We start from the raw sequence: 23,371 nt of genomic DNA on the forward strand, positions 1-23,371 counted from the left end.
AAAATATAACTATATATCATGAAAAATAAAAAATATATATATATTAAGTGACATGTATAGATATGCATATTTAGACATATAAATAAATATGCAAGTGCAAAAACGAATAAAAATATAAATAGAAGAGAAATGACATTAGTGAAGAAAAAAGTATACGTACATGGTACAGAAACATATTCCAAACATGACTGTGTGTGTGACTAAAAGGTGAAAAGCGTGTAACCAATGTGGAAACAAAGAATAATAGAAATATATACAACAGATGCATAAAATATACGCATGTATAAGCTATATATAATAAAAATGGTCATAAAATACATTTAGTGCATTTAATCAAATAAATGTATATTTCTATGCAATCATATAACCAAAATGGATCAATATGCATATTATTGTTATATGAGTCATTATTCGCTATATTAGCCACATGTCTTCATATAAATATTCCTACTTCCGAGGTCACCCAATAAAGTAGCGACACAACTATCTGTAGAGAAACTGAAAAATGGAGGGCAAATTAATAACAATACAAATTAAAATAAAATATATACAACGTACATTTATGTTATAAAGAGTGACCCACTGGAGGTCAATGGTCAGAGAAATGGAGCAAAATTCACATTTTCATTTAGTCCAAGTGGACGCAGAGTCCCCAGAGTCCAGATCCACTTTGATTCACACTGAGCCAGTTTTTTTTTATATATCACCTTTACGAATATTTGGTTCGATGCAATCAATGCCCCTAACTTTCAATTTCGTCGGGTCACATGCATGGTGTGTCTTAAAGTGTGTCTACAGCTTTTAAAGTTTCTAATGTTTCAATGGCCCCCGCTCCCATGATGTCTCTTACATGTTCTCTAACCCGGATCTTAAATTCTCTGGATGTGAGACCAATATATATTTTGGGGTATGGGCATGTAGCATAGTAAACTACTGCTTTTGTTGAACACGAAATTGAATGCGTAATGGTAAAGGTTTTCTTACCTGCTGAATAAGAAAAAGAGGTCGCCCTCTCAATGTTGGGGCACGCAACACAACTTCCACATGCTCTACAGCCCCATTTTGGGTACCAAATGGGAACTTCAAGTCATTACGTTGATAGTAGCTCTTGACAAGATAGTCTTTGAGGTTTTGTGATCGTCTCGCAGAGATACTTGGGTACTTGGTGATATCTTTTTCTATTGTGGGGTCTGTGAGTAAAATGGGCCAAAATTGTTTAATTATTCCCTTCATTTGAAACCAGCGTGATTGGTAGTTTGTTGTAAATCTTACCTGTACTTCAGACTGGCTTTTCGGTTTAGGGAATAAAAGATTCTCTCTCGGAGTACTTTTGGCACGATAGTACGCTTTTTTGATCGATCTTTTGCTATATCCGCGGGCCAGAAAACGATTAGTGAGGTCATAGGCTTGTTTTTCAAAGACCTCTATAGAGAAACAAATCCTTCTGATCCTGAAGAATTGGCCTGTTGGTACTGCCCATATAGTCTGTTTGGGGTGAGAAGAAGAAGCATGAAGAAAAGAGTTTACCGCAGTGGTTTTACGGAATACATCAGTTTGGAGGAAACCATTAGAGTCCCGTAATAGTTTAATGTCCAAAAATTCTGCTTGATGTTTATTAGAATGATAGGTTAACTTGATATTGAAGTCATTTTTGTTCAAGTCATGTATAAAAGTGGCAAGTGATGCCGGCGTATCTTTCCAGATGAGCAGGATGTCATCAATGTATCGGGACAAAAAAATATGACCTGGTCCATTGAGACACCCTGCCCACCCTGGAAAAGATCCCTCTCCCACAGCCCGAGGAACAAATTGGCATATGAGGGTGCACAGGCCGCCCCCATTGCCGTTCCCTGGAGCTGTAGGTAGAAAGACCAGTTAAAAATGAAAAAGTTGTGAATAAGGGCGAATTCAAGTAAGGTAAGTATAAACTTAGAGAAATTAGTTTCCATGTTTCCTGTGTTGAGAAAGAATTCAGCTGCTTTGAGTCCGTCAGCATGACGTATACTGGTGTATAGCGACTCAACGTCGCAAGTGACTGACAACATATCATCCTCTATATTGATTCCGTCAACCCTTTGCAGAAGATCTGCTGTGTCTCGTACGTATGATCGTAAGCACTCGACAAATCCCTTTAAATTATAGTCAATAAAGTTACAGTTTTTTTCTGTCATATTACCCCTACCTGATATGATGGGCCTTCCTGGAGGAATCTTAGAGTCTTTATGGACTTTAGGTAGTAAGTAGAGGGTTTGGATTGTCGGTTCAACTGGTGTAAGTGCTTTGTAAAGCTCCTTTGTGATGGTGTTGTCAAATAGGGCTTTATTCAATATTTTTAGAGTAAATACAGATAGACCTACAAAATTATTATAATCCCCAGACCTCCCTAAACAAAAACAGACCCCTAAATAATTACAGACCCCAGATCAGACCCCTAAAGAAATGCAGACCCCAGACCAGACCCCTAAATAAATACAGACCCCAGACCAGACCGCTAAATAAATGCAGACCCCAGACCAGACCCCTAAATAAATGCAGACCCCAGACCAGACCCCTAAATAAATACAGACCAAAGACTAGACCCCTAAATGAATACAGACCCCAGACCAGACCCCTAAATAAATACAGACCCCAGACTACACCCCTATATAAATACTGACCCAAGAATATGCCCCTAAATCAATGCAGACCGCAGAACAGACCCCTAAACAAATACAGACCCCAGACTGGACCCCTAAATAAATGCAGACCCCTGACTAGACCTCTAAATAAATGCAGACCCCAGACTAGACCCCTAAATAAATACAGACCCCAGACCAGACTCCTAAATAAATACAGACCCCAGACTAGACCCCTAAATAAATGCAGACCCCAGACTAGACACCTAAATCAATGGAGACCCCAGACCAGACACCTAAATCAATGTAGACCACAGACCAGACCACTAAATAATTACAGACCCCAGACCATATCCCTAAATGAATTCAGACTACAGACCTAACCCCTAAATAAATACAGACCCCAGACTAGACCTCTAAATAAATGCAGACCCCTAAATAAATACAGACCCCAGACCCCTAACAAAATACAGACCCCAGACCAGACCCCTAAATAAATACAGACCCCAGACTAGACCCCTTAATAAATACAGACCCCTAAATATAAACCCAGATTCTATATTTGTTTGGAGTCTTACTGGTGTTTCCGTTTATAATGTGGGGGTACATGTAAGCGGGGCGGAGTATATAAGGGGCATAGTCAGGGGGTATAATAATGGGGTAAAAAAAATAATAAATAATCCATAGATGTGTGTTACGCTGTGACACAATCCTTTCTGCACAGGCCGGTGTCGCACTGATAAATGGCGTCCTTTCTTATCCCCCGTTTGGTCCACACTCCGCACCTTTGCAGTTTGGGGAGTTTTGCTGTGAAGTGTTGTCCTGGTATAATACGGGCACCCTCGCTTCCAGCAGATATGTTTGGGCTCTCCCCTTCCTGGTTCCCTAATTTTAGAACCTTAATAATTCGCCACTTGAAACAGAAGAAATGTTCCCCTCGGGCACAACTGCATATTTTTTTATTTCCTGGCTTATTGGAGTCATAACTAATTTTATTTTTCATAGACGTAGTGGTATGAGGGCTGGTTTGTTGCGGGACGAGCTGTAGCGATTATTGGTACCATTTTGGGGTACATGCGACTTTTTGATCACCTTTTATCCTATTTTTTGGGAGGCCAGGTAAACAAAAAAACGCAATTCTGGCACAGATTTTTTAGTTTTTTTCATACAGTGTTCACCACGCGTTATAAACTACATGTTACCTTTATTCTGCGGGTCAGTACGATTCCGGCAATACCTAATTTATAGAACTTTTTTATGTTTTACAACTTTTTGCACAATAAAATTACTTTTGTAAAAAGAATGTATTTTTTCTGTCGCCAAGTTGTGAGAACCATAACGTTTTAATATTTTTGTCGCCGGAGCTGTACGAGGGCTTGTTTTTTGCGGGACGAGCTATAGTTTTTATAGGTACTATTTTTGGATACGGGCGAATTTTTGATCACTTTTTTATTCCAATATTTGTAGGGCAAAGTGACCAAAAAACAGAAACTCTGGTATAGTTTTTTACGGGTTTTTTTTTACGCTGTTCACCGCGTGCAATAAATAATATAATATTTTGATACCTCAGGTCGTTAGGGTCGCGGCGATGCCAAATACATATGGTTTATTATTTTTTTTCAATAATAAAGGACTTGATAAGAGAAAAAGGGCAATTGTGTTTTATTTTATTACTTGAAACTTTTATTGTTTTCAAACTTTTATTTTTTTCACTTTCTTTTACACTTTTTCATACTTTCTTTTACACTTTTTTTCAAGTCTCACTAGGGGACTTGAAGTTCCAACTGTCTGATGTTTTTTTTCTAATACATTGAACTACCTACGTAGTGCAATGTATTAGATCTGTCAGTTATTCACTGACAGCAAGCCAATTAGGCTTCCCCTTCTGGCGGGGCCTAATCGGCTTCCGTAATTGCAGAGCAGGAGGCCACTGTGTCTCCTGTTGCCATAGCAGCAGTCGCCAGTCCTGATTGCCTGTCAGAGCTGGTGATCTGCTAGTAACCACTACGATGCAGCAATCGCTTTCGATTGCTGCATCGAAGGGGTTAATGGCAGGGATCGGAGCTAGCTCCGGTTCCTGCCATTACAGGTGGATGTCCGCTGTAACATACAGCTGACTTCCACCACTGATGACGACGGATCAGCTCCTGAGCCGGCGCCATCTTGCCGGTGGCTACGGAAGCCAATCAGGCTCCGACGCCGGGCGGATCTTGACCGGCTTCCGTGCTAGGCAGACCGTAAGGCCAGTATTAGGCCTCCGGATGCCATTGCAGCCACCGGAACCCCGGCAATTTCATTGCTGGGGTTCCGATGAGCTGCAAACACCTTAAGTGCAGCACTCGCGTTTGAGCGCTGCACTTAAGGGGTTAATGGCGGGGATCAAAGCTAATTTCAGTCCCCGCCATTACAGCCGGATGTCAGCTGTAAGATACAGCTGAGATCCGGTGATGATGGCACAGACTCAGATTCAGAGACGGTGCCAAACATTTGGCGTATGGATACGGCAATTTGCGGGAAGTCATAGCTTTCCATGGCGTACCCATACGGCAAATGTCGGGAAGGGGTTAATGTAAGGATGTGTACACTTAATTGTGCAGCAACGCTTGTTGTCTCCATTCTATGTCAGTGTGGGAAGTAGATGTCCGGCCTTATGATTTTGTGATATGTGATAGACCCAGAATCCCAATCACCAAACCAAAGAATGCAAAATAAAGACACAAAACATTATAATTGGGTGTTAAATGATCAAAACTTTTATTATATTATATGACCAAACCCAAAATGGCAAACCTCCGACTCACGAAGAGTCACCCTCCAGCACGCAGGAAAGGAAAAACCCCCTGTGGGGGAAACCTCTAGGGAAACCATGGCTGGAGGATTGCCCTTCCTCTGGGCTTAGAAGGTGCCAAAATATCATTTGTAGCAGAATTTGTACGTTTTCTCAGATTTTCAAGGAAAGACAATACAATGAACGAACAACATAAAACACATAAATCGGCTGATCTGGTTGGCTAGGCGGATGTCTCTCTACCTGGGCACTCATTAAAATAAATGGGCGATCCACGGATGAGACGGGTCCTCCAGATGCCTCCTTGTAGCACCTGTCTCTGCTCTGGCTAATAGAGGGGGATCTCCTGCTGGAATCCCCCCTCTATTACAGACAACCCGTATGAAGAGGATGGCATCACTGTGATGAAGAAGTGGTCTGGGGTGAAGGGTTTCCCTGCTAGAACCTCCAAATTACATCAGGTCGGTATTGGTGGGGAAGTCAAGCTCAAGGTCCTCAGTCCCATCCAATATGGCGCTGAATGTGGCAGTAAAACCTTCTAATATGGAATCTTCTTTATGTCATAAACATTTGTATTTATGACATCAGCACCTTCATCATCATTACTACAGGAATTTATTACCACTGCACAACTCATACATTGTGACGTCACCCACAGTGGTCTGAAGTGTTAACCCTTTAATGACTGGCAGTGTACTTACCACAGAGGCCATAAAGCTGAATAGAACATATCAGCGTCCATAAAGGAAAAGGGATAATGCAGGGAGCATCTCCGCACAAGAACTATCCATGACAAAGGGTTGTCCAGGATAAGATAACTTGTCTGCTTTCTCCAAAAACCAGCACCACACCTGTCCATAGGTTGTGTGTGGTACTACAGCTCATTACCATTCACTTCAATGGAGCAAACCTGCAATACCAGATACAACCTGTGGATAGGTGTGGTGCTGTTTTTGGAAGAAAGCAGACATATTTTTCTAATCGTGCACAGCTCCTGTTAGAAATAGTTCAAAAAAAGTGGGGGGAGAAGGAGAAGAAGGGGAGAGGGAAAGAAGAAATTAAAAAAAGGGAAAAAGGGGAACTCTGAGGTAAAAGAAATCAAACTAGACTGAAAGGAGTCTGCTGGAGGTGCCAGATGGAAAGACAGATTCTGCCATGGGGACCAGATTAGTTGAAATGTATCTTGAAGGGGGGCTTCAGAGAGTGGGTTTTAACCCCTTCCCGCCCTATGAAGTGCTGTTGCATTGAAAAACTATGCAGTTCATCTTCGAATGCAGCGTCACAAAAACAAATTATTTTGTAAAAAATAAAACTATATAAATTTGGTATCGCCATAATCGTAGTGACCCGCAGAATCAAGTTATCATGCAATTCATGCCGCCCGATGAACACTGTAAAATCAAAACAGAAATGGCGGAATTACAGGTTTTTTTTCAATTCACCCCACAAAATGTAGGTTTTTAAAAAAAAAAAATTAATACATTATATGGTACATTAGTCCGCAGGGTAAATTCCACATAAACAGCGCCATTCATCGGTTAACTGTTTAAATGATACCAGCTCAAGTGACCTTTATCGAGAAACACCATAAGAAATGTTTTCACAATTAACCTTCTAATTGGGCCTAGCATGTGTGGTACTGTCTGCTAAGCCGTTGTATCTAAGCATATTATATGTGATACTGTCTGCTGAGCCGCTGTCTCCTATCAAGTAGCAGAGCTATCAGGTGTCATAGTGTAATGAAACGGGGTAGGGAGACAGACAGGTGAGCCCTAATCTACCCGAAACTCAGTCCCTGCCTACTTGCACGGCCCGTCCTAAGTGACGGCGTACAACTGGGCGATGGTCGATACGCTCAATAAGTGCAAGACAGACAACACAAGACAAGGGCACACAGAAGATAAAGGGGGAGGTAGGGGCAGTTGCCCACGGCAACACCGTGCGCAACAGGCAGTGGTGAACGAGCCGAGACAAACCAGGAGAGTACGAAGTAGCAAATCAGAGCAGGAGAATAGTCAGTCAAGCCAGGGTCAATAAGTAACAGCGGTCAATAAGGTAAGTAGCAAGAATCGCAGAGCCAGGAAACCAGACAATCACAGGCAAGGAACATGCTGCAAGTGAGGGTAAAAATAGACCAAGGGCAGGAGCTAGAACCGTCAGGCCAGGCTTTGATAGGTTCTCCCTCTCCTCAGCCTGCCAGCCTGAGTGGTAACAGATCGCGTCACTCGAGCAGACCTTGGAGCTGATGAAGGCTGATTAACCCCGGGCGTCGACACAGAACCTGTGTCTGGCAAACCCTTTACAGTACCCCCCTTTTTATGAGGGGCCACTGGACCCTTCCTAGGTGGGCCTGGCTTGTTGGGGAACCGAAATTGGAACTTGCTGAGCAATATACCGGCGTGAACATCCCGGGCGGGTACCCAAGTCCTCTCCTCAGCCCCGTATCCTCTCCAATGGACCAGGTACTGGAGGGAGCCTTGGACCATCCTGCTGTCCACAATCTTGGCTACCTCGAATTCTACCCCATCCGGAGTGAGAACAGGAACCGGAGGTTTCCTCGATGTAGCCAAGGACGGGGAGCAGCTTTTCAAGAGGGAGGCAAGGAAAACGTTGTGTATCTGAAAAGACGGGGGTAACTCCAGCCGGAAGGTGACAGGGTTGAGGACCTCAATAATTTTGTATGGCCCTATATACCAGGGAGCAAACTTCTTGGACGGAACTTTAAGGCGCAAATTTTTAGAAGACAGCCACACCAGATCCCCGACCACAAACAGAGGGTTAGTTCAATGTCTTTTATCTGCCTGAGTCTTTTGGATGCTCTGGGACGCCTCAAGGTTCTTCTGAACCTGGGCCCAGACTGTGCACAGTACCCGATGAACGACATCTACCTCGGGATTGTTGGAACCACCAGGTGAAACGGAGGAGAACCGTGGATTAAGCCCAAAATTACAGAAGAAGGGGGAAACCCCCGACGAGCTACTGACCCGGTTATTAAGGGAAAATTCGGCGAGGGGAATGAAGGAGACCCAATAATCTTGAAAGTTTGAGATAAAACAACTTTAGTATAGTTCCACAGACTGATTAGTCCTCTCAGTTTGGCCATTAGTTTCAGGATGGAAGGCCGAGGAAAAGGACAGATCAATCTCCAGCTTCTTACAGAAAGCTCTCCAAAACAATGAAACAAATTGTACCCCTCTGTCAGAAACAATATTGACCGGAACCCCATGACGCAGGATGTGTTTGACAAACAAGGTAGCTAACGTCTTGGCATTGGGTAGTTTCTTGAGGGGTGCAAAGTGGCACATCTTACTGAAGCGGTCTCCTACAACCCACACCACCGACGTGCCTTGGGACGGAGGCAGATCGGTGATAAAATCCATGGAGATATGGGTCCAAGTCTCTGGGGAATGGGCAAAGAACTTAGTAAACCCGCAGGTCGGGACCTGGGAGTCTTGGACCTAGTACAAATTTCACAAGCGGCGACGTAGGCCTTAACGTCTTTAAGCAACCCAGGCCACCAATAGGTTCTAGAAATGAGGTGCTTGGTACCCAGGATGCCTGGATGGCCAGATAGTGCGGAGTCGTGGTTCTCCCTGAGCAACCTTAGCCGGAATTGCAGGGGAACAAATAGCTTGTTCTCAGGAAGGTTCTCGGGAGCAGAAGCTTGATCAGCCGCAATTTCGGAGACTAAGTCTGAATCCACAGAGGATATGATTATACCTGGGGGCAAAATACAAGCGGAATCCTCCTCAAGAGAGGGGCTGGCCATGAAACTACGCGACAGAGCATCAGCTTTAACATTTTTTGTCTAACTCCAAGGACTTCCCAGCTACAGCGAACAGGCCTTGACCCCCTCAAGCCTGAGAGTCCCGCCACAACAAAATAGCCCTCCCAATGCCATCCTGCAAGCCCAAGCACCACAAATCCATTCCCACATCCATTCCCACATCATTCAGGTGAACACCATCTGCACTCCAATACGCTCCAACTCCAGCTTCCAAGTCCCAGTGCACATATGCCGCCATTCCGCGCAACAAATGCAGACACCGCCCTGTTAACTTTTATCCAGGCTTTGTTGATCCGCTCCACCGACCGTGCCAAACGCCAGGATTTTCTAGGCACAATATCCGACCACACCGTCATCAAGTTCGGGTACAACGACCACAGATGCAACAGATCGTGTTTTATGTCCCGAACCAACTCACGGAACGGGCGGGCCCAAGATCGTTGCGCACAAGAAATCATCTAAATAATGAATGATCGAATCCACCCCCGCCACAGATTTGACCACCCATTCCAAAAATGAGCTAAACACCTCAAAGTACGCACAAGAAATGGAACAACCCAAGGGGAGACACTGATCCACATAAAAACCGCCCCCCCCCCAAAAAACACCCCAGTAAACGCTGACTATCCGCATGCACCGGCAACAGCCGAAAAGCCGCCTCGACATCCGTCTTGAACATTAACGCCCCCTACCATGGAAACGCACCCACTGCACCGCCGCGTCGAATGACATATACAAGACCGAGCAAAGATCCCGATCTATCCCGTCATTAACCGACAAGCCCTTAGGATAAGACAAATAGTGAATCAAACGGTATTTGTTCGCCTCCTTCTTCGGGACAACCCCCAGCGGGGAGACGACCAAACCCGGGATGGGGAGAGAACTCAAGGGCCCCGCCATGCGCCCCAAATCCACCTCTTTTGCCAATTTCTCCCTAACCACGTCAGGATGCTGGTAAGCTGACTTCAGATTTTTTATGGAAAAGGGGACCCTGTGAGGAGGGGAGGGGATACAAAAACCCACATTAAAACCATCAAACCACAACTGCGCACTGGCCCTGTCCGGATAACTATTTAGAAACCTGACTATCCTTTCCAGCTTCACTGGCGTTACCCCCATGACTGGCGTTAAAACCCCCACCCCCACCTCATTTTCCCTTGTGCAAGCATTTGGATGCCCCGTGGGACGCCCCATTGCATTGAGCACAAAGGTGCTTGAACTTGCAACCTGCACCGAATTTACACTGCCCCTCATTGTATTGCCAGCACAGCTCGAGCTTTGCGTTGCCCCCTGAGCTGGATTGACCAGATTGGCCTGCTGCCCCCCCCCCCCCGCTCCCGGGAAAGGATTGGCCCGTAACCAGAGGGCAATATCCTCGTGGTCCCACCTAATATTGGGCCGAACCGCCTTCCGTTGTCTAAACTGCTTGTCATAACGTAGCCAAGCTACCCCCCCATATACCCTATGTGCTTCCCCGATGGCATCCATATAGCAAAACAGGGGGGAGCAATATTCCGGAGCCTTTTCACCAATAACACTGGCCAAAATGGCGAACTCTTGCAACCAGTTAACAAATGTCTTAGGGATAAGGAGGTAACAACGCTTTTCCTCCTCCTCCTTCTTACTCTCATCTCGCTTCCCCTTCTCCAGATTAAATTTTTCCAGGGGCAACAATGAAAAAATTTCCACGTACTCGTCCTTCCAAATTTTTTCCCAAACTTCCTGCTTCAAGTGTGCCCCCAAAGGTCCTTCAAAACACACATAAACCTCCACCCTGGCTTTATCGTCCAACCGAACACCATCAACCGCCGCCGCCGAGTCGGTCTGAACAGACACCGCCACCGATTCCGTATTTGCTCCTACACTCGCAGCGACCGCCGCCGGGGCATTAAACCCTACCCTACCAGCCCCCACCCATGCCGCCACAGGAGACCGCGAAGGGGGCTCGGTGACCCCCGTCCCGTCGAGCCGGCCTAACAATTCCTTGACGCAACCAACCAACTCTCGCAGACTTTCCCCCCCACCCCCAACATTCCCAAACCCAGACCCCACATCACATAACCGCTCCTCAACCGCGGAACCCTCCCCCGAAACAGGAGACATAAGTATAGCAGGAAAAGGTAAAGATGGTGAAAACGACTCACCGAGCTGCACAGGTGCTGTGGACCCATCAGCTGGACCGTCCTGTCCACGAAGCTCCCCATCCTCAAGGTCTTCGGCAGATCTGGTCCCAGTTCCATGGCAGAACGCACAGGCGTGCTCAACGGCCGGAACCGAGGTGGGTGAGGGGCGGGCTCCCAAGCTCTCTCTCTGGTAGTCGACCGACACCAGAGGGCCGGCAGCTCGCTGCCCGGAAGTCACCCTCGAAACAGACGACCTAGGCCTGCGGCCCAATGCAGGTCCCTTGCTTCCACCGGATCGCCGTGGGGCTCCACACCCAGCCGGCACATCACCAGGGGCAGCCGTCCGAACCATGGAACCCGGCGTAGAACTGGCGAGTGGAGGGGTGATCGGAAGTAGAGGCTGCACCCACCCCACTTCCGCTGGACTCCACTGCGAAGTGGGATTCCTTCCGACCCTGGCACCGGCTGCAGTATCTGTGCTGCCAGACGCCCCAGCCGGAGGTTCCCTCACAGGGCTCCCTCTGTGGCGCCGAGTTCGACAAGCCACATCGAGGCTCAGCCTTTCTGGAGGACGCGAGCGCCGGACCCGGCGCGAGGGAGAGACAGCCGAAGGTACCGGAGCGTTGGCCACCGCTGCAGCTTGTTCCTCCAACCAGGCGGGGCCGAATGCAGCAGCCGCCGCCCGCATCTGCTCAATGAAGTGCTGCGCTGAAATGAGGTAAGGTGGCCGCCGGATGGGAGATGCGTGGATGGATGTCTTACTCCGTGCGCTGCTCCCGACCAAAAGACCGGGAAGTCAGCGCACTTCCGGCTAACCCTCACCGGATCCCCTCCCTCTCCTAGACCATCCCCCTCCACTAACTCTCCCCTTTGGCTGTGACACGATCCTCCCTCCTATCCCCGTCATGTCTGGCCTACCCTCCATTGTGGCAGAGACCGTCCGGCCTGTGCTTTCTATGGTTTTGTGCTTGGGATTTTGGGTCTATCACATATCACAAAATCATAAGGCCGGACATCTACTTCCCACACTGACATAGAATGGAGACAACAAGCGTTGCTGCACACATCGATTACATTAAGATATTGTATTACGGTCTGTAGCCTTTGGGGGAATATATTAACCTTTCTACAACAGTTTACTAGCGTAGAAAATCCACAAAATGCGCAAATGTCAAAATTTTTGGGGGCAACAAATGGGCAGGGCTTAGCAGAAATGGCCAACAATTTTACTATAATTTACGCCAGTAACTGATGTAAATTATAGCAGAAATCTATATGTATAGTGCGGCCCAGATTTATCTCTGGGGGGCGTAACAAGGCAAAGGTCCGTGCCAGACCCATACCTCCCCACCAATCAGACTGTATGCCCCCCCAATCAGACAATAAAATACATTTTAAAAATGTACTTACCTCACCACTCCGTTTCTCCCTCCCGGATTCCCTCAGACTCTTACAGCAGGCCGCAGCATGTAGAAAGTACTGATGACAGGCCGCGTTGCAGCTAAAAGATGCGACACATTTATTAAGAGTAGTTCGCCTGTTAATAAATGTGTTGCATCTTACTCCAGCAAACTGTTTAATAGGACTGGTGTATGAAACGCCAGTATTAAAGGGAATGTGTCGCTAGAATTGTTTTTAGGGGACTGAGTGGCACTGAGTGGCGGGTAGATTAGGGCTCACCTGTCTGTCTCCCTACCCCGTCATTACATAATCACAGGCCCATATACCTTTTCTAAACTGGTCCCTGACACAACTATGGACCCTCTTGAGACCCTGGCTCAGCAAATGCAGGGCCTCTCCCTACAGGTCCAAGCCCTGGCTCAGAGGGGCAACCAGCGTGATGCTACCCTGGTAGTGCCCTACCTCACTTTTTTCTCCTTTCGGGAGAGTTGTAGGCTCTATTTCCGTCTAAGGCCCCACTCCTCAGGTTCTGAGAGCCAGCAAGTGGGTATAATTATGTCCCGGCTCCAGGACGGGCCCCAAGAATGGGCCTTCTCCTTGGCTCCTGACGCCCCTGAACTTTCCTCTGTTGATCTTTTTTTTTCTGCTCTCGGGCTCATCTATGACGAGACTGACAAGACTGCTTTTGCCGAGAGTCAGCTGGTGACCTTACGTCAGGGTAAGACACCCATTGAGGAGTACTGTTCTGACTTTAGAAAGTGGTGTGTAGCTTCTCGGTGGAATGACCCTGCCTTGAGGTGCCAGTTTAGATTGGGTCTGTCGAACGCCCTCAAAGACCTGTTAGTTAGCTATCCCTCTTCTGACTCCCTAGATCAGGTTATGGCTTTAGCGGTATGTCTTGACCGACGTCTCAGGGAACGACGACTTGAACGTTTTTGTGCTTTCTCCTCTGCCTCCCCCATGATGGCTCCCGAGGTTCCGTTGCTTCGTTCTTCCACGGAAAACTCGGATGAACCAATGCAACTCGGGGCCTCCGTGTCTCCCCAACAACGTAGAGAGCTCCGCAGGAAGAATGGTCTCTGCTTCTACTGTAGGGATGACAAGCATCAAGTGAACAACTGTCCTAGGCGTAAGAATAAGCAGCCGGAAGAACTTCCGCGCCTAAGTGACCATCGGGGAGGTCACTTGGGCGCACAGGTATTTCCCGTAAATATGAAACCTTAAAAGATCTTGCTTCCCTTTCAGGTCTCTTTTGAGGGTAGGTCTGCTACCGGCAGTGCCATCGTGGATTTAGCGTCTTCTGATATTATGTCTGTGGAATTTGCTATGTTTCTAGCTATGCCATTGATTGATTTGCCTAAACCTGTCCCGGTAGTGGGTATCGACTCCACTATAACCAGCCCGATACAACACAGCAGCAGCAGCCATGCATTACAAGGGTGGGAAGGTCCACTGTTTTTGGCCCTTCCCAGCCTCATAATACCAGCCTACGGCCGCCCCAGTGCCCGACCATCACAACAGATGGTCGGGTACTGGATTGTACCAAGCTCTTCCCGGCACCCCTGTAATAACGGGTGTTTTTACGGTCGTGTGCATGAGGCCCCGTAATGACGGGTGGCTACATGTGTGCACCCGTCATTACGGCAGCGTTGCTAGGCGACGTCAGTAAATAGTCACTCTTCAGGGTGCTGAAAGAGTTAACTGATCGGCAGTAACTGTTTCAGCACCCTGGACAGTGACTACCGATCACAGTACCTGTTCATACTTACCGGGAACTCCCTGCTTCCTCCAGTCCGGTCTCCTGGCCGTTGCCTTGGTGACGCGTCCCTCTCGACATCCGGCCCGACATTCCTTGATGACGATGCAGCCCATGTGAGCGCTGCAGCCAATCACAGGCTGCAGAGGCCTCTGCAGCCAATCACAGGCTGAAGAGGCCTCTGCAGCCAATCATAGGCTGCCGCGTCAGAAAAGAAGGTCGGACTGGAGGAAGAAGAGGGACTCGTCACCAAGACAACGACCGGGTACGTATGAAATGCTTTTTATTTTATTTTTAATCAGCAGCCTCTTTTCTCTATCAGTGATTGATAGAGATAAGTGGCTGCCGATTTGTATAATATTTTTGACCGGGTTCGGTCAAAACGCATTCGCTGCGAACCGAACTTTTCCGGAAGTTCGGACCGAAACCGAGTTCGGTTGTCCCGGTTCGCTCATCTCTACAAATTTATATAGTTTTATTTTTTACAAAATAATTTGTTTTTGTGACGCTGCATTCGAAGATGAACTGCATAGTTTTTCAATGCAACAGCACTTCATAGGGCGGGAAGGGGTTAAAACCCACTCTCTGAAGCCCCCCTTCAAGATACATTTCAACTAATCTGGTCCCCATGGCAGAAATCTGTCTTTCCATCTGGCACCTCCGGCAGACTCCTTTCAGTCTAGTTTGGTTTCTTTTACCTCAGAGTTCCTCTTTTTCCCTTTTTTTAATTTCTTCTTTCCCTCTCCCCTTCTTCTCCTTCTCCCCCCACTTTTTTTGAACTATTTCTAACAGGAGCTGTGCAGGATTAGAAAAATATGTCTGCTTTCTTCCAAATACAGCACCACACCTATCCACAGGTTGTATCTGGTATTGCAGGTTAGCTCCATTGAAGTGAATGGTAATGAGCTGTAGTACCACACACAACCTATGGACAGGTGTGGTGCTGGTTTTTGGAGAAAGCAGACAAGTTCTCTCATCCTGGACAACCCTTTGTCATGGATAGTTCTTGTGCGGAGATGCTCCCTGCATTATCCCTTTTCCTTTATGGCCGCTGATATGTTCTATTCAGCTTTATGGCCTCTGTGGTAAGTACACTGCCAGTCAGTAAAGGGTTAACACTTCAGACCACTGTGGGTGACGTCACAATGTATGAGTTGTGCAGTGGTAATAAACTCCTGTAGTAATGATGATGAAGGTGCTGATGTCATAAATACAAATGTTTATGACATAAAGAAGATTCCATATTAGAAGGTTTTACTGCCACATTCAGCGCCATATTGGATGGGACTGAGGACCTTGAGCTTGACTTCCCCACCAATACCGACCTGATGTAATTTGGAGGTTCTAGCAGGGAAACCCTTCACCCCAGACCACTTCTTCATCACAGTGATGCCATCCTCTTCATACGGGTTGTCTGTAATAGAGGGGGGTTTCCAGCAGGAGATCCCCCTCTATTAGCCGGAGCGGAGACAGGTGCTACAAGGAGGCATCTGGAGGACCCGTCTCATCCGTGGATCGCCCATTCATTTTAATGGGTGCCCAGGAAGAGAGACATCCGCCTAGCCAACCAGATCAGCCGATTTATGTGTTTTATGTCGTTCGTTCATTGTATTGTCTTTCCTTGAAAATCTGAGAAAACGTACAAATTCTGTTACAAATGATATTTTGGCCCCTTCTAAGCCCAGAGGAAGGGCAATCCTCCAGCCATGGTTTCCCTAGAGGTTTCCCCCACAGGGGGTTTTTCCTTTCCTGCGTGCTGGAGGGTGACTCTTCGTGAGTCGGAGGTTTGCCATTTTGGGTTTGGTCATATAATATAATAAAAGTTTTGACCATTTAACACCCAATTAGAATGTTTTGTGTCTTTATTTTGCATTCTTTGGTTTGGTGATTGGGATTCTGGGTCTATCACATATCACAAAATCATAAGGCTGGACATCTACTTCCCACACTGACATAGAATGGAGACAACAAGCGTTGCTGCACAATTAAGTGTACACATCCTTACATTAACCCCTTCCCGACATTTGCCGTATGGGTACGCCATGGAAAGCTATGACTTCCCGCAAATTGCCGTATCCAAACGCCAAATGTTTGGCACCGGCTCAAAAGCTGAGTCGGTGCCATCATCGCCGGATCTCAGCTGTATCTTACAGCTGACATCCGGCTGTAATGGCAGGGACTGAAATTAGCTTTGATCCCCGCCAGATCTAATACATTGCACTACGTAGGTAGTGAAATGTATTAGAAAAAAATCATCAGACAGTTGGAACTTCAAGTCCCCTAGTGGAACTTGGAAAAAGTGTAAAAAAAAGTATAAAAAAGGTGTAAAAAAAAAGTAAAAAAAATAACAGTTTGATAACAATAATATTTTCTGCGTCCTATTAATTTCAATTGGAGCTCAGAGGTGGAAACCACTTGTAGAACATCAGCCCCCCACTCACAGTGAAATAACCATCAGTGGTATCCGCCCTGGAAACCACAGGGAATTCCACCTGAAAAACCGCACCAAATTTTAGTGCAGTTTTTCGGGCGGTATATCTCCTGCGGAAAGACCGCAGAAATCATTTTAAAAAAGCTTATACTTACCATAGTCATAGCGACGCGTATTCTGTTCTGAGCGCAGCCTGGCCTCCTGTGATGATGCTGTAGTACATGTGACCGCTGCAGCCTTTGATTGGCTGCAGCAGTCACATGGGATGGTATCATCATCCCCTGAGGCCAGACTGCGCTCAGTACAGAATATGCGTCGCTATGACTATGGCCGGGAGTAAGTATAAGCTTTTGTTTTTTCTCATTATACAATCAGGGCCGGGTCTAGGTTTATGTGAGCTATTTGGTGACACAGACTTAGTAGACCCCTTTGCGGGGGAACTCACGGGGGCAGTAAAATGGTAGAAAACGTCACTTTGTGCCTCCATATAGACGTTAGGACCTACTTATGCCCCCACATAGAAGTTAGGCCCCCAGTTTGTACCCCAAAAAAATTTGTGCCCTCTGTAGATAGTGGTAGTGCCACACAGCCCCCCTCCCTGGTTGTGCCACACAGCCCCCCTCCCTGGTTGTGCCACACAGCCCCCCTCCCTGGTTGTGCCACACAGCCCACCTCCCTGGTTGTGCCACACAGCCCCCTCCCTGGTAGTGCCACACAGCCCCCTCCTCCCTGGTAGTGCCACACAGCCCCCTCCCTGGTAGTGCCACACAGCCCCCCTCCCTGGTTGTGCCACACAACCCCCTCCTCCATGGTAGTGCCACACAACCCCCTCCCTGGTAGTGCCACACAGCGCCCTCCTCCCTGGTAGTGGCACACAACCCCCTCCTCCCTGGTAGTGCCACACAGCCACCCTCCCTGGTGGTACCACACAGCCTCCCGCCCCCCCCCCCCGGTAGGTAGCGATTTTGGTTTCCCTCTAGGAGTGGAATTCCAGCCAGAGTATATGCAGAGCTAAAGAACCCGTTTAGTAACACTGCCTTCTCTTGATCCCCTGTGACCAACTCCCCATTACCACTATTTAGGGGTCCTACATGTTCAGACCTTGGCTTTTTTTCATTTACATACTTGAAGATTTTTTGCAGATTTGATTTACTATCATTGGCCACCTGCCTTTCATTTTGCATTTTTGCTGATTTTATTACCTTTTTACAGATTTTATTAAGCTCTTTATCATTCTAGGCCAAATGGGCAACTATCTTTTAATAGACACTTACCATCTCTCCTTGCTCACTGTTACTGTATAGGGTGTGATTTCTGACCCTGATCTTCCAGGACGACACCATCTCCATTAACCATAACTGGGTGAACGGGTGTAACGTGTCCTTCATGTGGAGCCTCCTGCAGGCCAATCTGAGCGCTGTACAGAGGGAGATCAGTGAGTGGCGGGAGACCATGGACGGCTGGGAGCATCACTGTCAGGTGACATTATTATATATCGTATACATTCTGAGCATGGCCAGTGGGGGCGGGGCCTGTCTCTGGCAGACTAATTGGGGGCGGGGTCTTTTCATTTGATGGAGGACCCAGTTGAGTCGAGGTCTATCCCTGGAGGGCCCAGTGGGGGAGAGACCTGTCCCCGGAGGTCCTAGTGGAGTGTCCCCGGAGGACCTAGCGAAAGACTGCAGCACCGAGCAGGCCGGCCTCCTGGGATTACATCTCATCCCTGGAGACCGCTGTAGCCTGGACTGGCAGAGCGGTGGTCACATGGGATGAAGTGTTCTCCAAGAAGGACGTCGTCATGCAGGCCAGCCTCCTGGGATGACGTTTCATCTATGTGATCGCCGCTACAGCCTGTGATTGGCTGAAGAGGATAATCGCTGGCAGTGGCGGATCCCCAAATGGGCGTTTCAGGCGGTCGGCCGGGGCCCAAGACTTGCAGGGGGCCCATGCACACAAGTGAAACAAAACTCTCCAGGGCTGCTGCTGCCGGCCGCATTCTAGAGATCATCGGTCCCACGTGCTGATGAAGAGGCGGGGGGAATGTGCAGGGGGAGTCAATTGCGGCCAGGGAACAGGGGCACAGCACATCAGCTGTAGAGAGCAGACTGTCAGAGATTGTGATGGGCAGGTGCTGGAGTCTCCCTGACAGTCTGCTCCTCTGTGCTGCTGTACATTGTCCCTCCTGTCTAAACCTCCAGCAGCTGCCTGATAACGGCAAAACTGAAACTAGAGGGTGTAGGACCTGTGGTGACATCACAGTCACATGATTAAGGTCCTGGAGGCTGCCAGAGACAAGCACCGCAGAGGAAGAGACTGTGGTAAGTAAGTGTGTGTGAGTGTGTTAATGTATGTCTATGTAGTGTGTGCTGTGTATATAGTGTCTATAATGTAAGTCTATATAGTGTGTGCTGTGTATATAGTGTCTATAATGTAAGTCTATGTAGTGTGTGCTGTGTATATAGTGTGTGCTGTGTATATAGTGTGTGCTGTGTATATAGTGTCTATAATGTAAGTCTATAGTGTGTGCTGTGTATATAGTGTCTATAATGTAAGTCTATGTAGTGTGTGCTGTGTATATAGTGTGTGCTGTGTATATAGTGTCTATAATGTAAGTCTATATAGTGTGTGCTGTGTATATAGTGTCTATAATGTAAGTCTATATAGTGTGTGCTGTGTATATAGTGTCTATAATGTAAGTCTATGTAGTGTGTGCTGTGTATATAGTGTCTATAATGTAAGTCTATGTAGTGTGTGCTGTGTATATAGTGTCTATAATGTAAGTCTATGTAGTGTGGGCTGTGTATATAGTGTCTATAATGTAAGTCTATGTAGTGTGTGCTGTGTATATAGTGTCTATAATGTAAGTCTATATAGTGTGTGCTGTGTATATAGTGTCTATAATGTAAGTCTATATAGTGTGTGCTGTGTATATAGTGTCTATAATGTAAGTCTATATAGTGTGTGCTGTGTATATAGTGTCTATAATGTAAGTCTATATAGTGTGTGCTGTGTATATAGTGTCTATAATGTAAGTCTATGTAGTGTGTGCTGTGTATATAGTGTCTATAATGTAAGTCTATGTAGTGTGTGCTGTGTATATAGTGTCTATAATGTAAGTCTATATAGTGTGTGCTGTGTATATAGTGTCTATAATGTAAGTCTATGTAGTGTGTGCTGTGTATATAGTGTCTATAATGTAAGTCTATGTAGTGTGTGCTGTGTATATAGTGTCTATAATGTAAGTCTATATAGTGTGTGCTGCGTATATAGTGTGTGCTGTGTATATAGTGTCTATAATGTAAGTCTATGTAGTGTGTGCTGTGTATATAGTGTCTATAATGTAAGTCTATGTAGTGTGTGCTGTGTATATAGTGTCTATAATGTAAGTCTATGTAGTGTGTGCTGGGTATATAGTGTGTGCTGTGTATATAGTGTCTATAATGTAAGTCTATGTAGTGTGTGCTGTGTATATAGTGTCTATAATGTAAGTCTATGTAGTGTGTGCTGTGTATATAGTGTGTGCTGTGTATATAGTGTATATAGTGTGTGCTGTGTATATAGTGTCTATAATGTAAGTCTATGTAGTGTGTGCTGTGTATATAGTGTCTATAATGTAAGTCTATATAGTGTGTGCTGTGTATATCGTGTGTGCTGTGTATATAGTGTCTATAATGTAAGTCTATGTAGTGTGTGCTGTGTATATAGTGTCTATAATGTAAGTCTATATAGTGTTTGCTGTGTATATAGTGTCTATAATGTAAGTATATATAGTGTGTGCTGTGTATATAGTGTCTATGATGTAAGTCTATGTAGTGTGTGCTGTGTATATAGTGTCTATAATGTAAGTCTATATAGTGTGTGCTGTGTATATAGTGTGTGCTGTGTATATAGTGTCTATAATGTAAGTCTATGTAGTGTGTGCTGTGTATATAGCGTCTATAATGTAAGTCTATGTAGTGTGTCCTGTGTATATAGTGTCTATAATGTAATTCTATATAGTGTGTGCTGTGTATATAGTGTCTATAATGTAAGTCTATGTAGTGTGTGCTGTGTATATAGTGTCTATAATGTAAGTCTATATAGTGTGTTCTGTGTATATAGTGTGTGCTGTGTATATAGTGCCTATAATGTAAGTCTATATAGTGTGTGCTGTGTATATAGTGTCTATAATGTAAGTCTATATAGTGTGTGCTGTGTATATAGTGTCTATAATGTAAGTCCATATAGTGTGTGCTGTGTCTATAGTGTCTATAATGTATGTCTATATAGTGTGTGCTGTGTATATAGTATCTATAATGTAAGTCTATATAGTGTGTGCTGTGTATATAGTGTGTGCTGTGTATATAGTGTCTATAATGTAAGTCTATATAGTGTGTGCTGTGTATATAGTGTGTGCTGTGTATATAGTGTCTATAATGTAAGTCTATATAGTGTGTGCTGTGTATATAGTGTCTATAATGTAAGTCTATGTAGTGTGTGCTGTGTATATAGTGTGTGCTGTGTATATAGTGTCTATAATGTAAGTCTATGTAGTGTGTGCTGTGTATATAGTGTGTGCTGTGTATATAGTGTCTATAATGTAAGTCTATGTAGTGTGTGCTGTGTATATAGTGTCTATAATGTAAGTCTATGTAGTGTGTGCTGTGTATATAGTGTGTGCTGTGTATATAGTGTATATAGTGTGTGCTGTGTATATAGTGTGTGCTGTGTATATAGTGTCTATAATGTAAGTCTATGTAGTGTGTGCTGTGTATATAGTGTCTATAATGTAAGTCTATATAGTGTGTGCTGTGTATATCGTGTGTGCTGTGTGTATATAGTGTCTATAATGTAAGTCTATGTAGTGTGTGCTGTGTATATAGTGTGTGCTGTGTATATAGTGTCTATAATGTAAGTATATATAGTGTGTGCTGTGTATATAGTGTCTATAATGTAAGTCTATGTAGTGTGTGCTGTGTATATAGTGTCTATAATGTAAGTCTATGTAGTGTGTGCTGTGTATATAGTGTCTATAATGTAAGTCTATGTAGTGTGTGCTGTGTATATAGTGTCTATAATGTAAGTCTATATAGTGTGTGCTGTGTATATAGTGTCTATAATGTAAGTCTATATAGTGTGTGCTGTGTATATAGTGTCTATGATGTAAGTCTATGTAGTGTGTGCTGTGTATATAGTGTCTATAATGTAAGTCTATATAGTGTGTGCTGTGTATATAGTGTGTGCTGTGTATATAGTGTCTATAATGTAAGTCTATGTAGTGTGTGCTGTGTATATAGTGTCTATAATGTAAGTCTATGTAGTGTGTCCTGTGTATATAGTGTCTATAATGTAATTCTATATAGTGTGTGCTGTGTATATAGTGTATATAATGTAAGTCTATGTAGTGTGTGCTGTGTATATAGTGTGTGCTGTGTATAGAGTGTATATAGTGTGTGCTGTGTATATAGTGTCTATAATGTAAGTCTATGTAGTGTGTGCTGTGTATATAGTGTCTATAATGTAAGTCTATATAGTGTGTGCTGTGTATATCGTGTGTGCTGTGTATATAGTGTCTATAATGTAAGTCTATGTAGTGTGTGCTGTGTATATAGTGTCTATAATGTAAGTATATATAGTGTGTGCTGTGTATATAGTGTCTATAATGTAAGTCTATGTAGTGTGTGCTGTGTATATAGTGTCTATAATGTAAGTCTATGTAGTGTGTGCTGTGTATATAGTGTCTATAATGTAAGTCTATATAGTGTTTGCTGTGTATATAGTGTCTATAATGTAAGTATATATAGTGTGTGCTGTGTATATAGTGTCTATGATGTAAGTCTATGTAGTGTGTGCTGTGTATATAGTGTCTATAATGTAAGTCTATATAGTGTGTGCTGTGTATATAGTGTGTGCTGTGTATATAGTGTCTATAATGTAAGTCTATGTAGTGTGTGCTGTGTATATAGCGTCTATAATGTAAGTCTATGTAGTGTGTCCTGTGTATATAGTGTCTATAATGTAATTCTATATAGTGTGTGCTGTGTATATAGTGTCTATAATGTAAGTCTATGTAGTGTGTGCTGTGTATATAGTGTGTGCTGTGTATATAGTGTCTATAATGTAAGTCTATGTAGTGTGTGCTGTGCATATAGTGTCTATAATGTAAGTCTATATAGTGTGTTCTGTGTATATAGTGTGTGCTGTGTATATAGTGCCTATAATGTAAGTCTATATAGTGTGTGCTGTGTATATAGTGTCTATAATGTAAGTCTATATAGTGTGTGCTTTGTATATAGTGTCTATAATGTAAGTCCATATAGTGTGTGCTGTGTCTATAGTGTCTATAATGTATGTCTATATAGTGTGTGCTGTGTATATAGTATCTATAATGTAAGTCTATATAGTGTGTGCTGTGTATATAGTGTGTGCTGTGTATATAGTGTCTATAATGTAAGTCTATATAGTGTGTGCTGTGTATATAGTGTGTGCTG

General features: G+C 45.0%; 1 protein-coding gene and 1 long non-coding RNA gene across 4 annotated transcripts in view; one reads left to right on the plus strand and one right to left on the minus strand.

The window, feature by feature from the left end:
• The window catches only part of LOC142698202 (protein kinase C delta type-like), a 329,486-nt gene that overhangs the window by 158,097 nt on the left and 148,018 nt on the right, over positions 1 to 23,371 (plus strand). For 2 of the 3 annotated variants that reach the window (XR_012865729.1, XR_012865730.1), the window contains exon 3: positions 18,206 to 18,380. The gene's annotated coding sequence lies outside the window, so the exon portion shown is untranslated. Of the gene's footprint in view, positions 1 to 18,205; positions 18,381 to 19,123; positions 19,220 to 23,371 lie in introns of those variants that run through there. The other variant, XM_075847848.1, reaches the window with a different exon arrangement.
• On the minus strand, positions 385 to 1,648 carry LOC142698206 (uncharacterized). The gene is made up of 3 exons (XR_012865731.1): positions 1,273 to 1,648; positions 985 to 1,190; positions 385 to 498 (listed from the first exon to the last, which is right to left on the minus strand). It is a non-coding gene; the product is annotated as an uncharacterized LOC142698206 (long non-coding RNA).

The sequence above is a fragment of the Rhinoderma darwinii genome (genome assembly GCF_050947455.1).
Source record: "Rhinoderma darwinii isolate aRhiDar2 chromosome 12 unlocalized genomic scaffold, aRhiDar2.hap1 SUPER_12_unloc_7, whole genome shotgun sequence".
Lineage (NCBI taxonomy): Eukaryota > Metazoa > Chordata > Amphibia > Anura > Rhinodermatidae > Rhinoderma > Rhinoderma darwinii.